This window comes from Lissotriton helveticus, chromosome 5_1 (genome assembly GCF_964261635.1).
Source record: "Lissotriton helveticus chromosome 5_1, aLisHel1.1, whole genome shotgun sequence".
NCBI lineage: Eukaryota > Metazoa > Chordata > Amphibia > Caudata > Salamandridae > Lissotriton > Lissotriton helveticus.
Genome location: NC_136065.1, coordinates 999,555,841 through 999,575,043, shown reverse-complemented (window position 1 = coordinate 999,575,043; position 19,203 = coordinate 999,555,841).

The window sequence follows — 19,203 nt, the reverse complement described above, 5'->3', positions numbered from 1 at the left end:
TGGTCCACTGTGTCAAAATCCGCCATTCAGCTGAGTTGCGCCCACTCTTGCGGTGCAGCGATAGGCGGCTGCCACAGGACTCTCAAAATGGCGGCAGGCTCTTTCCTTTTTGGGCGTGGTCCACTGAAATGGCCCTGGGACACCTTGGAAATCGGACGCTTGTCTGCTAGGTCTTGGACCCCATTCTCGAAAGCGTCCCCTCCGCCTTGAGAATTCATCAAAAGTTTTGGGGGCCCCGACTCCTGCAGGCTTCTGGTGGGGAGCGGCTGCCATGATTGCTCGCGGAATGACCACGACGGAGCTACGAGATGGTGGTGCTCTCATGCTGACGCCAGTTTAGTCTGAAACATCCAGAAACAAGGTGGGGCTTTCATCGTTTGGGGGAAAAAAAAAGTTTTCATCCAATGAAAAGTGTTGTTTTTAGGTCATATGATCAAGCCTTCCATCATTCGGAAACCAAAAGTAAAATGAACCAATGAAAAGTTTTATAAACAAGTCACATGACCTGTTATGCGGCATAGGGTATAAAATGCGGAGAAAATACGTTGGCACGTGAGGCGGCGTCAGTAGCGGACCGATGTGCGAATAGGCCGAAGGCAATACAACGCGCCAAGATCCGGATGGCACCGAGATGGTGTCCAGCAAGTTGCAGCACTGGTGTGGCCATCCTACAATGCTGAAAGTCGGCGTGGGGCGCCCCGTTGGCCTGTGAGTTTGCGTCAGTAGCGGACCGATGTGCGAATAGGCCGAAGGCAGCACAACGCGCCAAGATCCGGATGGCACCGAGGTGGTGTCTAGTAAGTTGTCGCACTTCTGTGGCCATCCTACAATGTTGAAAGTCGGCGTGGGGCGCCCCGTTGGCCTGTGAGATGGCGTCAGTAGCGGACCGATGTGCGAATGGGGCCAAAGGCAGCGCAACAATATTTTCTGACTGACACCACAAGGCGCTGAGATGCCAAGATCCGGATGGCACCGAGGTGATGTCTAAGTTGCGGACTGATGTGCGAATGGGGCCAAAGGCAGCGTAACAATATTTTTTGTATGGAAGATACCACTAGGCGTTGAGATGCCAAGATTCGGATGGCACTGAGGTGATGTCTAGCAAGTTGGTGTGGTCATCCTACAATGCTGAAACTCGGCGTGGGTCGCCCCATTAGCCTGTGAGATGGCGTCAGTAGCGGACCGATGTGCGAATAGGCCGAAGGCAGCACAACGCGCCAAGATCCGGATGTCACCGTGGTGGTTTCATAGTTGAGAGGCACTTCATCTGCAGTGGGGCGCCGAGATCCGGATGGCACAGAGGTGATGTCTAGCAAGTTGCTGTACTGGTGTGGTCATCCTACAATGCTGAAACTCGGCGTGGGTCGCCCCATTAGCCTGTGAGATGGCGTCAGTAGCGGACCGATGTGCGAATAGGCCGAAGGCAGCACAACGCGGCAAGATCCGGATGGCACCGTGGTGGTTTCATAGTTGAGAGGCACTTCATCTGCAGTGGGGCGCCGAGATCCGGATGGCACCGAGGTGATGTCTAGCAAGTTGCTGTACTTGTGTGGTCATCCTACAATGCTGAAACTCGGCGTGGGTCGCCCCATTAGCCTGTGAGATGGCTGTTCTTTGGATTTGGGCCTGGTCCACCAAAATGGCCCTGGGACACCTTAGAACTCGGACGCTCGATTTTTTTTTCCTTTCCTGTACATGCAAAAAAAGGTAAATGCCCGGTACGTTACACGCTTCATCTGCCACGATGAACTCTCCAGAGGAACCGAAAAAAAATATAGTTGTGGTAACTATACCATGCATCGTCATATGGAGAGGTGGCACCAATTAATTATAGTGCTGCATAAAAGAGAGATTTGGAGGAGAACCCCTGACCTGCTAGTACATTCATCAAAGAAGTGGCACTGAGAGCTTCAGAGGCAAGGGAAACGGTCCCAAATATTTAGAAGAACTTTGGAAAGATTAAAATGACATGTTTAGATTGTGGCAAATTAATTTCATGTGGACAGATGAGTGTTACTCTAATAAATACAGCATATGAACATCATCATAGTCGATGGTTGGTAGAGACATTTTGACTATATCCTGGACCTGCCCGTCCTCGCCCAAAATGGCGCCGGAATAAATGGGACTCGTAACTCCTTGTTGTGTACTGGTTGCAGAACCTTGAAATCACGAGATACGTATGCAGTTTTGAAGCACATGGCGGGCGGGGACGAGAATTGATTGAATATTTCGACATCCCTATTGATATTAAGTTCTGATGTGTTATTGATTACTGTACTGTTGAAAGTTCGAATTAACGTCACCCATGGTACTTGCCCGCAAATGTATATCTAGATAATTTTATTGTAACTGGCCCTGTCGTATTTTAATTATAAAATGTACGTCCACCGATTCCGTAACTGTTAGACACCTTAGTTCTTGCAACCTAATGGCCCGCCCGTTACGTTCCTCTACAGTGTAAATGTCTATTCATCATATACGATTACAGTTTGCTCTGTGGCAGGCCCACGTGGTTATAGGCTCGTATTTGTATAATGAAATTTTCACAATAAAGGTTTTTAAAAGAAAACATGGTAGTAGTATATACATTGGTAAAGTTTTTAATAATAGTGACTGTTTTAGAATCATTAAAAGGCAAGTGAAATAAAGCAGACCAATTACATGAAGGGTAAAAGGTATAATACGAAGGAACGCAGTAAAGATAAATGGTCAAGGGCTGTTGTGTTTTCTATTCCTGCAACATAAAGTGATCGATAAGAATCTCATATTCAGGCGTATCGGCGACTAAGACAGCAGGTCGACCCTCTTTTGCTCAACGGCTCCGTCATGGGACGAAGAAACGCTCTTTTTCTCGAAAAAAGAATATATTTTACTTGCAGGACAGTTGTAAAATTTCCGGGAAAGTACATTAGCCTGGAACATTATAACATATATTTAAGAAAAAATAATGTTCGGAAGTAATGAAAAGCGTAATTTTTAGGTCATATGACCAAGCCTTTCATCATTACAATAAGAAAAGTAAAATGAACCAATGAAAAGTTTTATTAACAAGTCACATGACTTGTTATGCTTACGTTACGCGCTGCGCGCCCCGGATGACTTCCGGATGCGCTAACGCGGCGCGTCATATGACGCATTACGCGACAACGCAGGTACAGAATATAGTCAAAATGTCTCCACCAACCAGCGGTCGGAACACAACCCCTTTCAGCAGGCTAAATAGTTCTGTTAAATGACAACAGAAGGGACAGGCAACAAGAACCATCAGTCAAAGAGGGGAGAGCTAGTTCTTCTCTACCGGGTTACATTGGGGCGCTACCGGAACTGATCGAATTGGTAGTCTACAGTGTTTCTGGATGTTTCAGACTGAAGCTGGGGTTAGCATGAGAGCAGCACCATTTCGTAGCTCCGTCGTGGTCATTCCGCAACCAATCATGGCAGCCGTTCTTTATCGTTATTTTGGGCGGGGTGGGTGGCGGAGCCGAGCTGTTTTGCAGCCATCATTGTGTGGAGTTCAGTTCATCTCACTAGTTTTGTATTTGTCATGAGGGGTTGTTCCTAATGTTTCTATTTTAGCGAGGTCAAAAAGAGATCCCATTAGTGGCCTACTGATTTTGCTCGATTCCTTTTCTTTTTTTTTTACACGATTTTTCGTTATCTGCAAAGACTAAACAGAGTATTGCGACTCTGTGTTTGTTTGTAAATAGAGAATGAACCAAAGAGAACTAATTCTAAAACAGTAAATACTTGGATAACAATCAATCAAATGGAGAGAGAAGCAGGCACGACGGATTACAATGGGGGCAAAGACCTGCGTTAACTACCTTTCACTATCTGCAAAGAGAGAGTACTCCTAATAGAAATGAGGGGGGGGGGGCACCATTCAAAGCAGATCAGTGTGCATAAACACGAAAATGTTTTCACTTACCACGTACTTGACATTCGACAGCTTATGATATTTGCTATTAAAAAACCATTGAAATTCACTGAAAAAACCATAGGTTATAGACCATATATAGTTAGGAATTAGCATTTACAAAACCTTGAAAATTCACTGAAAAAACCATAGGTTATAGACCATATATAGTTAGGAATTAGCATTTAAAAAACCTTATTTTACTCACACAAAACCATTGAAATTCCATATATAGTTAGTTGCACTAACTATATATCGCGCACCTGCAATCCACTGCTGATCATGTCACATATTACATCATTCATGACATGGTCAGTGACATCACTGATGACATCACTGATGACATCTCAAATGACATCACTGATGACATCACTGATGACATCTCATTTGACATCATTCTTGTGCTAATACGATAAACCTCTTCAGACTCTAATATAACCTTAGATACACTCAGTGTATACAGACACTCACACACTGCCACTCATCCATGGAGTTACTCACACACCCAGTCAGTCATGCAAAGAAACAATCTCATCTCCATTTCTTCAACTATACAGTTAAACACACCTTACTTATTGAAACATATACTAACACATATTTACTCTCTTATACAATCCCTGATACAAGTTCACAATGATCGATACAACCACTCACTCATTCGGTGGCTCTCATGCACAGTTATTTATATATGCCAACTCTCACATGTACTGTGTTTTACATATGTACTTACTATGACATGTAGCATTGAGATATCCATTCACTCATCAATACACTCATGCACACAGTCAACTGCCCATGTAGCTGTTTCCACATGCACTCTTGAACTCATACACCTAGTGAATAAACTGTTCACACATCTATGCATAGAGTCACACACCTTCCAGCCACCCCCACACAAACTCAATCTCCCATAGAAATACTTGGGCAACCAATTAATAACACATATAGCCTCTCGTATAGCTAATGATCAACACATGCAGCAGTTTACAGAACAACAGACATAATGATGCACAAATTAAGACAGTTTAGTCACTAACCCATGCATTCAGTGAGACACATTTAATCACTCACTCATACAGTCAGTCACGCACCTACTAAATCCTTCATCCAGACACTTATACATCCACTCATTCTTCAATATGTAAGACATATTTTAACTTTACAGAAACATACAGTCACTGGATGTTGTCATTAGTGATGTCATCAGTGATGTCATTTGAGATGTCATCAGTGATGTCATCAGTGATGTCATTTGAGATGTCATCAGTGATGTCATCAGTGATGTCACTGACCATGTCATGAATGATGTAATATGTGACATGATCAGCAGTGGATTGCAGGTGCGCGATATATAGTTAGTGCAACTAACTATATATGGAATTTCAATGGTTTTGTGTGAGTAAAATAAGGTTTTTTAAATGCTAATTCCTAACTATATATGGTCTATAACCTATGGTTTTTTCAGTGAATTTTCAAGGTTTTGTAAATGCTAATTCCTAACTATATATGGTCTATAACCTATGGTTTTTTCAGTGAATATATATATATATATATATATATATATATATATATATATATATATATATATATATATATATATATATTTATTATTTAATTTTTTTACAACTCCTCTCTAAGTCATTATGGAGGTTTGACTAAATGCCCAGATCGTGTCCTCTGAGGCTGGGAAGAGAGGCATCCTTGAATCCTTGACTGGTACTGGTGATGTAGGGACAGACACATTCAAGGGGCTCTCTGCAGTCTCAATCAAACCAGTTATTGTTGACATCAGGTACTGAAGTGCAAACAATTTCTCATAATGGACTTTCCAGGACAGTGGGCAGTCACCATGTGTCCTTTACCAGAAAACAACTTTGAAGGGTTCAGCATCAAAGGGAGCATCATATTTGCGTTTTGTCTGTTGTTGCACCAATACTGGATCACCTTTCTTGAAAGTAATGGCTTTAGCACATTGACGCTTGTTGACATGTTCTTTCATTTTTACTTACAGCAAAGTCTGTTTGACAAAGTTCACTATCTGTTGTTGATCTTCTGTTGGTCTATTGTGGTAACTTGGTTGCCCTGGCTCTCCCGAACATCAGGGTGGCAGGACTTTCACCTGTCTTTGAATGAGGAATCAACTGGTAAGGTCGAAGAGCAGCGTGGAGAGCAGACTTCAGATCAAGCTTCCTCAATGTAGCACACTGGACATTATTTTTAAGTGTGCTCATTAGGTGTTTGACAAGGCCATTTGCTTGTGGCCAAATAGGTATACTTTTCTGATGCTTTACATTGAGATGATTAAGAAAGTCTCTAAATTCTCGACTGTTGAATGGTGGGCCATTGTCAGACTTTAGAATTGAAGGAAGACGCCATGTTGCAAAAATGTTATCCAACCTATGGATGACTCTTTCTTGAGTGGTCAATGAGAGATCTTCTACTAATGGAAACCGGTAGTAGTCATTGATAACCATTATCAGATGATGTCCATTGTCAAGAAGACCAAAGAAATCAACAGCAATTCTCTACCATACATGTTTTGGTAAATTAGACATATTCAGGGCATGATCATTGGTTTTGGGAGACACAAATGAAAGGCCTTCAACTCTCTCAAGATAAGGAAACCAAACTCTATCTCGTGCTTGTTTAGTGTCTAAAATTCCATGATGTACTTCATGGGCCACTTCAATTACTTGTTGTCGTGAACTCTTCGGTATGACATTTCTTAAACCTCGTAAGACAATACCTTCTTGATTAATGGGCAGTTCATCTGTCACATTTTTGAACTTTTGATGTTCATTATCACATGTGAGAGTTTGAATATGCTGTTTCCAAGATTGATGTGCAATAATGTATTTAAGCATAAACATGTCACTATATTTGCTCATTGCAGCAATGATTTATTCTAATGAAATAGCGGCAGGTGTATTGGACCTTATGATGAAGTTAATGTAGGCTTTGCTTTGGAAGGGTTACCAGAGCAGTGTACTGGCACTCATGAAAAGCCGTCAGCAGGGTTTTGATCTTTCCCTGGTTGGTGCACGATAGTGTAGTTACATTCTTGTCAACGATAACCCGAACGTTCAATCCTAGGAGGTATCTTGGCTTTTGTTTGCCAAAGATGGGAAGCAATGCTTGATGATCCGTTACAAGAGTGAAAGGTTTCCCATATAGCAATACATGGAAATGTTCACTAGCCCACACCACTGATAAACTTTCTCAGGTTGTGAATAGGTACGTTCAGTTTGTAACAGACTTCTGCTGCATATGCCACAATGTACCTTCATGCATTTGGGTGTCCACTATGTTGAACAAGGATCGCACCCAACCCAACCGGGCTTGCGTCAAAAACGACCTCGGTATGGAGCTTCGGATCAAAGTAGGCCATTTCAGTGGCGTTCTCAAATGCATACTTGGTTTTCTTAAAACTTTGTTCACATTTTTGTGGCCAGTAAAATGAAGCATTTCTTTTTGTTAAGTCTCTGTGGAAAAATCACGTATATATCTGGAACAGAAACTGGCCATGTCAAGGAATGAACGTAACATGGTAACTGTTAGAACTGGCTATTTCTGGTAGGCTAAGGCTGACGCCAAAGCCAGGCAGAAACCACCATTCTAGTCAGGGCAAGGAAGTCACACGCCAAGATAACCCCTGCTCACCCCCTTGGTAGCTTGGCACGAGCAGTGAGGCTAAACTCGGAGGCAATGTGTAAAGCATTTGCGCCAGCGCACAACAGCAAAAACATCCTAGGCACACCACAAAAGGGACTCCACACAAGGTTATATTAAAATAACTTTTGTATTGTAAAAACATATCAGATAGAATCACACATATACATTGTGCCAACTGGCACGGACAATATTCACATGGGATTATTTACACAGGACAGGGCCACATGGGCCACAGTCATAATCAGCACTTTTAGAAATCGAAATAGTACTTATAGAACTTAAAATAAAAGTATATAAAATCACTGTAACACAAAGTAACAGTCATAGATCACATCCAGTAACTACTGGGAACAGGTAAGTACCTCCTACGCAACCCTAAACACCTTAGGAGAATGTCATGCAGGGGACCAGGACCTCACTAGGACCACCTGTACTAAAAAGAACGACCACCTAAGTATCACACAGCATTTAGGGGTCTAGGAAAGAACACATTACCCATGATGCATAAATCACATTCAGAGGAGTAGTAAAGGAAAACCATAACGTATAAACCTACACATTCAGCGGTGTTAAGAATAAAGCACATGATGCAATAAAAATACATTCAGAGGTACCAGAACAAGGCAGTAGCGCAAAAGTCACATGATGTCTAAAAACATTCAGAGGTGCAGGACTAAAAACCATACAATTGCGCAAAACCTACATAAGCCACCACCTGTGGCAGTCCCTAGGCCAACTGGCCTTGTTGGGGATAGGATGCCCTGAGTCTCAATGTCGGGGCTCGCTGCCATGCAGCGCCAGTCTCAAGCACAAGCCTAAACGATGCAGGTGCCCACTACTTGCTGGGCACCTGGGAACACATAAGACCTAAACGGTGCAGCTGCCCACTAATTGCTGGGCAGCTGTGAATCATCAGCAAAACTGTGGCAGGGCCCTCACTGACCCTTTGGGACAAACTGCGCCCACTGCTGGAGCCACACAGGCTCTGGAAACACTCTGCACGCGTTGGAGCCCCACAGGCTCTGGCATAACACTTGTGTCCCCCAAGAGCCTCACAGACTCTTAAAAACAATTATGGCCCATGGAGCCCTCAGGCTCTGCAAACATGGCCCCTCGAGCCTCGCTGGGCTCATAAATACCACTGCCCTCAAGAGCCTCACTGGGCTCTAAATAACGATGTGGGCCCTGAGCCTCTCATGGCTCTATTCACGTTGGGGCGACCCACTGCCAACCGGGGCCGCCCTTGAAGCCCTCGTGGCTTCCCATTGACAAGGAGCGCGAGCTCGCGCTACTGGGGGGGCGGACACCGACAATGTGTCCCGGCGCCCCTCCCTTGCTCCTGTCCCACTCACCGGTCGGTCAGACGATCGGCGGTTCTCCCCCTCGGGGCTCTCCCTCCATTCGGGGAGCCTCGCGGTGGGGGCAGGCACCAGCAATGTGCCTCGCGCCCCCTCGGCTCGTTTCTACAGGCCGCTCCTCTCGCTGCAGGGCTCCCTCCGCTCACGGGAGCCCTGCAGACCAGCCGCCATCACTCTTCCTCCTTCCCCGGGCCGGCAGCCAATCACAGCGCGGCCCGGGGAAACATCACCAGACAATCCCGGACCGGCCAGCCAATGGCAGCGCGGCCCAGGGGGACGAGCCCCCAACAGCGGGCCAATCCTAGCGCGGCCCCTTCGGTGCTTCGTCTCGGGCAGCGGCGGTGATTTTTGAATGCAGAAGCAGCAAATGCCGGGTGGGCACCGGCCTTAAAAATAAAGCGCTCCCAGCGCTCGGGAAGTCCTCGGTTTCGCTGGTCATGCCGGGTGGGCACCGGCCTCTGCAACCAAAGCGCTCTTAAGCGCCAACGGGCAATCCACGGCGCTCCCAGCGCTAGCAACCAGACAGAGCGCTCCCAGGCGCTCAGGGAGACCCACAACGCTTCCAGGCGCTAGAAATACGAATCAAGCGCTCCCAAGCGCCAGCAGGCAGCAAAGAGGGTTCAAGTAAAAATAAAGCACTCTCTGCAGGGAAATGCAGCTTCTCCATGCTGCAAAGGTCCCAGAGCTTCCCAGGGGGGCAAAGCCAAGTCCCCCCATCAGCCCAGACAGGGCAGAGGGGTCCCCCAGGAGTCCAGGAAAGTCCATCAGGAGTCCAGGGGCTGGGCAGGGCTCAGGGTTTCCCCTGAGCCCCAGCAGCAGCACGCCCCTGGCAGATTCAAGTCCAAAAACAAGAACATTTTGGGAGGGGACACAGCCCCTTCTTATACACAGAAACGTCTTTGAAGTCTTTGTGTAGGCAGTGTGAGAACCAGCCAGACTAGTTTAGAGGAAATAATTTCAATAAAGGGGGTGGTGATGGACAGAGTATCTGAGTTAATCAGAACACTCCTACCCAGTCAACAGATCAGGGCTTGATCCATCACCGTTTTTTTAGCTCACTGCACCATCCCAGTTCAGAACCTGGCTATATGCAAATTAGTCTGTCCCTGGCCCAGTGCATCATGGGAACAGGGCAGACCAAACTACCAAGCCAATTCTCACTGGAAAGGAAACAAGCTTCCGGGGACCGGTTTCTGGCATTACAGCCGTCTTCGGCCCGACTTGCTTGAATCCTGATGGTGCAGTGAGCAAGGGACTCATGTCTGAGCATGCCCTTCCACACTTGTGGTGGCCAAAATAATTTCAAAAAAGGGGGTGGTGATGGACAGAGTATCTGAGTTAATCAAAACACTCCTACCCAGTCAACAGATCAGGGCTTGATCCATCACCGTTTTTTAGCTCACTGCACCATCCCAGTTCAGAACCTGGCTATATGCAAATTAGTCTGTCCCTGGCCCAGTGCATCATGGGAACAGGGAAGACCAAACTACCAAGCCAATTCTTCACTGGAAAGGAAACAAGCTTCCGGGGACCGGTTTCTGGCATTACAGCCGTCTTCGGCCCGGCTTGCTTGAATCCTGATGGTGCAGTGAGCAAGGGACTCATGTCTGAGCATACCCTTCCACACTTGTGGTGGCCAAAATAATTTCAAAAAAGGGGGTGGTGATGGACAGAGTATCTGAGTTAATCAGAACACTCCTACCCAGTCAACAGATCAGGGCTTGATCCATCACCTTTTTTTAGCTCACTGCACCATCCCAGTTCAGAACCTGGCTATATGCAAATTAGTCTGTCCCTGGCCCAGTGCATCATGGGAACAGGGCAGACCAAACTACCAAGCCAATTCTTCACTGGAAAGGAAACAAGCTTCCGGGGACCGGTTTCTGGAATTTTGCTGTAATGCCAGAAACCGGTCCCCGGAAGCTTGTTTCCTTTCCAGTAAAGAATTGGCTTGGTAGTTTGGTCTGCCCTGTTCCCATGATGCACTGGGCCAGGGACAGACTAATTTGCATATAGCCAGGTTCTGAGCTGGGATGGTGCAGTGAGCTAAAAACTGTGATGGATCAGGCCCTGATCTTTTGACTGGGTATGAGTGTTCTGTTTAATTCGGATACTCTGTCCATCACCACCCCCACTTTTTGAATCGTTTTGGCCACCACAAGTGTGGCAGGGAATACTCAGATGTGAGTCCCTTGCTCACGGCACCATCAGGATTCAAGCAAGCCGGGCCGAAGACGGCTGTAATGCCAGAAACCGGTCCCCGGAAGCTTGTTTCCTTTCCTGTAAAGAATTGGCTTGGTAGTTTGGTCTGCCCTGTTCCCATGATGCACTGGGCCAGGGACAGACTAATTTGCATATAGCCAGGTTCTGAGCTGGGATGGTGCAGCGAGCTAAAAAACGGTGATGGATCAGGCCCTGATATTTTGACTGGGTACGAGTCTTCTGTTTAATTCGGATACTCTGTCCATCACCACCCCCACTTTTTGAATCGTTTTGGCCACCACAAGTGTGGCTGGGAATACTCAGATGTGAGTCCCTTGCTCACTGCACCATCAGGATTCGAGCAAGCCGGGCCGAAGACGGCTGTAATGCCAGAAACCGGTCCCCGGAAGCTTGTTTCCTTTCCAATAAAGAATTGGCTTGGTAGTTTGGTCCTGCCCTGTTCCCATGATGCACTGGGCCAGGGACAGACTAATTTGCATATAGCCAGGTTCTGAGCTGGGATGGTGCAGTGAGCTAAAAAACGGTGATGGATCAGGCCCTGATCTTTTGACTGGGTACGAGTGTTCTGTTTAATTCGGATACTCTGTCCATCACCACCCCCACTTTTTGAATCGTTTTGGCCACCACAAGTGTGGCAGGGAATACTCAGATGTGAGTCCCTTGCTCACTGCACCATCAGGATTCAAGCAAGCCGGGCCGAAGACGGCTGTAATGCCAGAAACCGGTCCCCGGAAGCTTGTTTCCTTTCCAGTAAAGAATTGGCTTGGTAGTTTGGTCTGCCCTGTTCCCATGATGCACTGGGCCAGGGACAGACTAATTTGCATATAGCCAGGTTCTGAGCTGGGATGGTGCAGTGAGCTAAAAAACGGTGATGGATCAGGCCCTGATCTTTTGACTGGGTACGAGTGTTCTGTTTAATTCGGATACTCTGTCCATCACCACCCCCACTTTTTGAATGGTTTAGAGGAAAGTCCCTTCAGTATCAGGGACAGAGGTGACAGTCGCCCAGCGGGGGGGTGGAGCCAGCATTGTGGCAGGCAGGCACAGCCCTTCACTATCAGGTGCTAATCTCCTCCCACTTCCCTGGCAGCAGATGCTGCCTTTCATCCACAGCTGACTCAGACAACCATCTGGGGGCTCTGCAGCCCCTGTCACACTCAAACCAGACAGTCAATCCACAAGCAGGCCCAGGCACTCCTGGGCCAGGCTCACCAGCCAATCACGTGCCAGCAGACTCACTACACAAATATGCCAACTTCTAAAAGTGGCGCTTCTAGACTAGACACAACCATGCCGCATACACCATTACGCAGCATTCATTTTCACGAGTTCACACATATCAAACTCGACCCTGCACTCCCCACACATCAGGAACTACCATGGGCATACATATTCCCCATTCATTCCTATGGGAGGGCAGGTCACTCACCACACATACACAGAGAGCACACGCACTTTACACTGTACCACAGTGAAAAAGTGCGCAGAGGCCTAAAATCACCAACCCAGGTTCCAGAAACAGGCTAGGAAAAAGCAAAAAGTCTCGGGGTGAACCTGCAAAAAGGGCCGGGGGTCCAACAGTAACATCTTTTGGGGGATTGGTGCTGACAAAGCTGGTACTATAACTGAATCAGGCATCCTGCCACCATCATAAAAGATATGGCCGAAGAATTAGAGTTTTGTTTTGTGGAACTCACATTTCTCAGCATTCAAACTTAAACCTACATCAGCAAGTAAAGGACACACTTGTGTAAGAGCTTTATCATGTTCCTTGAGTAGCTCCAAAAAAGAATATGTCATCGCTGTAATTTAAAGCATTCATGACAGGTTGTAAGATACGTCAAATGAATTCTTGGAAAAGATCAACAGCTGATGACACACCAAAACGTAATTGTTTATATCTGATAAACTAAAATGGGTAGAAAAGGTGGTAAGGTACCCCTTTTTTACTTCAAGTTCTAATCGATGATATTCTTTGTTCAGGTCAAGCCAAGGGAAGACTTTGGCACTGTTTAGATGTGTGATCGTGTTGGAAACGAGCGGATTGGGATGTCATTCTCTTTCAATTGCCTTGTTGGCTTGATGCATATTAACACAGATGCGTACAGCTTCTTTACTGTCACTTTTTGGCACTTTGGGCGAAACCCACAGAGTTGGACTAGAAGATTGCTCAATGATATCATGCTTTAGTAATGTCTCAAGTTGTTTCTCTACTGCTTCTTACAGATGAAAGGGAATTTGTCTATGTATTTGCTAAACAGGACGATCATCCTCATTGATATGCAGCTGCACTTTCATGGTCTTAAGTTTTCCCAATCCATGAAACAACTACTAGGACTGACTTACTATTTTGTGATGAGCATTCATGTTGTAGTTCATAGATATCAGTCTCATATCAGCAGCAGTATTGAAACTGAGTAAAAAGAAGCTGAACACAGTACCTTGAGGCACATGAATGGGTGCTTGTACTTTTGTTTTTTTGTATTTCATGGTTGCTAAGAATGAAGCTTGACTCTTTTGTAGCGCTGATGCAGCCCATGTATGCACTTTAGTCGATGACGGTGTAAGACAGGGTAATGGAGACAGTTCATTATATTTTTCCTGACTTAATGTTAATTGACGCACCACTGTCCATAGTAAAAGTTATGGTGAAACAGTTTACTATTAGTGTAATTTCCAGACAATATTTGAATGAATTTTGCAATTTAACTCATCGACTTTCCTTTCATTCTTATTTTTCTCTGCATGCGGCCAGTCCAACATGCCCACGGTTTTCTGAGGTGAACATCGATGTCACACATCCATCTTACTCACAGTCACTTGAGAAGGAAACTGAAGAACTCTCGGATGACGATTTAGACGACAATCATTTTTTCTGTGGAGAAATCAATTTGTGTCCTACAGCTTTGTGCTTCTGCTTACTTTTTATTTTCATCATGACTGACTCATTCTGGGCACCTCCGGCCTCTGTGTTAGCAGCTTGTCGATCAGTACGTTCCTCAGCTCTGGCAGCCATGAGAACACGCACCAGACTAAGGGTTTCTCTCAGCATTTGTCAAAGGAATGAATCTGTCACACATCAATCAAAAACTCTTAGATAGCTTCTTCATCATTGAACTTACAATGTTTGATGAGCGAATCAAGTCTCTCAACAAATTTGTTGATTGTTTCACCAGCTTTCTGTCATTGCTGACTGAAAATATTCTTTCATAATTGACAATTGTCATTGGATTGAACTTAAGATTTAACGCTTCTTTGATTTGACGGAATGTTACTTAGTCAGTTCGCTGCATTTTTTTATGACCTTTTTATACTCCTTCCCCGGAAATATTTCTAAGGGATTTGACAATCTTTTTGTTGTCTGTTTCTTCCAGAGAATTGATGAAATCATCAAACGTCTCTATCCAGGCAGTCCATATGTCATAGATATTCTGCTTTTTAGCAGTGTTGAATGGTGGTGGTGGTTTCAGGAAGGCGGCAGCTATATAACCAGTTGTGGAACTCACTTACATTGAGAGTCTAGGCTGCTTACCTGGATTTGCACCATTCATACCATCGGAAGTGCTTGTGACATGCTTGCTTCAGGGTCATTATAGCCAATCAGGGTGGGCAAAGCTTCCTTTTGCTGAGCCATTAGAGCTTTTCAGTTCTTGAAGGACTTTCAGAAAGCACCCAACACTTTTGGTTGTGTCCGCTTTAGGGTTCAATAGCTCTGTATTCACAACCCTGGCTATTCTACTTTGGTCACTGTACCTATAGCGGTGGTATGATGACTCTCTTTACTCCGCTTTTGGTAAGTACCACAATAATTTTGCAACCTGGTTTTAACTGCCTTTCACACTTTTCTATATTTGGCTCTTTCACTGCTAGCACTTTTTCACCCTTGTCTGTCACTGCTGCTAGCGCTTCTGTCCCCGGTGGCTGATGCCTTTAATGTTAACGCTGTTTATGTCTTATGGTTCTATGTTAAGTTATGGTGCAATATCTTTTTGGCGGCCTTAACAGCAGGATTCTGGCCAACAATGAGTATACTTGTCGTGGTTGTCAGCAGCTCCAGGTAAGAGGTGTGCCACTAACCGGTCTAGTTCAGCAAGCAGGAACGATGCCGTGAAGAGTAGCCTCCCTCCTGCCCTGAACACTACCACCTCCACACTGCTATGATGACAATGTAGGAAATGGGAGTACCCAAGGGAAAAGGGAAGGGGATAAAATAACAAACAAAAGATCCTATTGCGTCACAGGTCTGGTCTGGAGCGCCTGCCTCTGTCTGGTATGCTGTATAGTAAGACAAGTAAGAAGACAGTCAAATTCACAGAGAACATGCATCCATACACACAGGATTCTTAGTACTGCCACACTCACGTAATCAGGCAGGCCCTCATAACCTTAATGTGCAGAGAGGATATCCAGAGTTACACCAGAGGAGCAGGTTTAGAAGGTAGGCAATTTCAGTGTTCAGTGCGTAATAGAGTTCACCTATTCATGCATAGGCAATATACCATCCTGCAAACCCCCACAAATCACTTGCTTTCGATTCAAAACGGAAACTGGTTCCAAAATACATGCCTCCTATTACGAGGTACAGCCTGGCAAATATATACAAAAAGTGTCTTGGGAATTGTCATGACATCAGAGAGCCTTTCAACATGGGACTGCAGCAATACGATATTCGCCACCTATGGATCAGTCATGCGAAAACAAAAACGGAAGCGTTCAGAGAGCAACTGCTAACGCTGGTTGCCATGAGCGACGGCCGGCTTAAACAATTGGAAGCACTCTGCGCGTTTCGAGAGGAGAGCTCCTCCGGGAGCAGTCTTCCACTCTCGAAGACACGCTTCTGTATACCTGAATGCGAGGCGGCTAGACGCTTCTTGCAGGCTCTCTCCCTCGGGTCAGGGCGATGAACTGCAACGTAGTGAGGCGGATTCCTCCAGCGGGGAAGCACCATCCGCTCACGTGCTTCAGGGCAGTTTGTCAAGCACCATTTTCCTCCGGGGGTGGGGCTAAATAGTGAATGGCCATGCTGAATCACTTGACTCGCTTCCTAACACAGCGCCCCTAAGCCTTCTGGGAGTTGCAGTTCTGTGATTATAATGATGCGATGCGAAGGGCACATTCAAAACAGGGAAGCGTGTTGCGTGTATTTTCCCTGCCTTAATCCTTTTCCGTACTCGTGAGCCTATGATCGCGACAATACTTTACAGTGAGGCTTTTGTTATCATCAAATTCTTCACAGTAACTGGACTGGCGCTTTGACTCCACATACGCGAAACGTCAATCTTCATTTCAACTGAAGCACATTGGGCATGCACGATCAGTTTGCTTGACCACAGCAAACTCTGGGCGAGCACTGTCGATCTTAAGGTTATGTATCCCCTATCTTGTCGCTAAATGTAGCATGCTCCCCAGCCTGAGCAAACAGGCTCTCAGGTAGTTCTATCAGAGCAACCTGGAATTCCTTTATAACGTTGAAACAGTGGAACTTACCTTTTACCCATTATGAGCTCTGTAACCCAGGGTTGCTATGTCACAGCAGGGAATTATCAGATTTAGAAAATGGCATTCACACTAATGGCTCTCAGTGAGAACCATACATAACATATAGAATAACAGATGCAGAATAGTAAATAGCAGGGTTGTTCTTCACCCAGGTGTTCTGGGTGGAATCAAATAGAAGAGAGCAAAGCTCGATTTGTCTATAATGTCACTAAGAGCTCCAGGTAAAAAAACATTCCTATTACATATTTTTTTACCCATACATAATTTTCGCCCTAAAATCATCTGTTCATGCTTCCAACTGCTACGGGCGTGCAGAAAAGGAATAGGATGTCCTCTCTGCTATGTCCTAAATGTATAACACCCTCACCACACTCTGTGCCCTATATCCCCTTCCTGTAGCTCTGCTCTCTATTCTCCATGATAGCACAGAGTCAACTCTGCGCTGACAGCCGTCAGTGTGGCCTTTATGGGGTACTAACAGTGGTAACTTAAGCAGCTTCTATTTCTTACTGATGTTACGGCACAGCAGTGTTTACCAGATTTAGAATCTGGTATTCCTGCTAGTAGTGCTTAGTGAGTGCCATAAATAATATAAAGATTGATGACCTCTTAGGGAGGCTGCAGTTTAATTTAACTCCCTGCAAACAGGTCTTTGAGGCACAAATCAGTAGCTGCGACTCAATTCGTGTGTATTTATTTATTCATCTTGTGCTGTTTCACACTGTTCTCTTGTGTCAATTTTGTGAAGTTTGTGGCACACCTGTACCTTAGAGTGTAGAGCACTGTGTATCTCATTGAAAACAAAGCAACACTGTACTAGACTTGTAGGCTCCATTTAGAAAAAAATATAGATTATTTTATTGGAGAATGTTTCCTCATCCACATAAGTAAACTACCAGTTTTAGATGTTATGTGGACGGTCATAGCATGGGTATGGTTAAGTTTACGTTTGCACTAACAGTGTTCCACGGAGGGAAAATTCCAGTGTTGTAGTTGATTTAATGTACCTGCTCTGTATTTGAAATGTTATTGGTTTACGCAGTTTTTTAATAAACACTTAACTCCTCATGAAATGGTACACCTATTCACGCTCTGCTATGGCAGGGTAAAACAATAATGCAGAGGAATTGTTATGTTATGTTATGTTATGTTAAATTATTTTATAAAGCGCGGCTAACACCATTAGGTTTCTTGGCGCTGTGCTGAGGAGTGGTGAGAAGAATGTGAGGCAGAATCTAAAGGTATGAGGTGGTGAAGAGGAAAGTTTTGAGGAGTGATCTGAAACCAGAATATGAGGGTGCAAGTCTGAGAGGAAGTGGGAGGGAGTTCCAGAGGGATGGAGCCAGAAAAGAAAACCTCAGGCCCCCATGTTTTTTCCTCTTGAACCTGGGAACGGATAACAAGGCCATTTGGGATGAACGTAAGTTGCGGGACGGAGTATAAGGATGGAGAAGGGAAGAGATAAAGGAAGGACCCTGACCGGAAAGGGACTTGAAAATAGTACAGCCTAGCTTAAATTTACAGCGGGCGGATACCGGCAGCCAATGAAGACTCTTTAGAAGTGGACGGACGTGCTGATCTTTCGGCTGGTGGTAAATCAAGCGAGCAGCTTGATTTTGGATCAGCTGGAGTCTTTTCAGTTGGTACTCAGGAATGCCAACATACAATGCGTTAGCATAATCAAGTCGGCTGATCACCAACGCCAGGAGCGCTAACGTGAGCGCTTCGGTAGTAAGGAGGCGGGAGATTTTCCGGAGTTTCCTGAGTTGGAAATGGCTGGCGGACACCACTGCGCTGATCTGGGGGGTCATAGAGAGGTCATTGCTGATAATGACGCCCAGACTTTTAGCAGAGTTGATTGGAGAGGGAGGGCTTCCAAGACTGGCAGGCCAGATGGAAGGCTGCCAAGGGTTGGAAGCTCCCCCGACAAGAATCAATTCAGTCTTGTCGGGGTTGAGCTTCAGGTGGTTTAGGCTCATCCAGTTGCTGATGAAGCAGAGTGTGTTTTGAAAGGTGGAGATAGAATCCTCGAAGGAGTCGATGTTAAAAATCAACTGAATATCATCCGCGTAGTTGAACGCGGTAACGCTCAACCCGCGAAGGGCACGGAGTAACGGGGCTAAATACAAATTAAAGAGGAGAGGGGATAATGAGGAACCCTGGGGGACACCACAGGACAGCTCAACCTGGGTGGCAGAAAACTGGGACAGCCTGACAGCTTGTTGTCGTTCCGTCAGGAAGGACTGAACCCAGTCCAGGGCGGTCCCATGGATGCCGGCCTCTCCGACACGGTCGACCAGGATCCCATGGTCGACCGTGTCGAAGGCGGCCGATAAATCCAGAAGGACAAGGGCTTGTCGAGTGTTAGCATCAGCCCCTCTGCGCAGTTCGTCCATCACGGAGAGAATGACAGCCTCCGTGGAATGCGCAGGTCTGAACCCTGCCTGCTTAGAGTCTAAAACACACGAGTCCTCAATAAAGGAGCTGAGTGTTTGCGTAACGTGCGATTCCAGGACTTTACTGAGGAAGGGA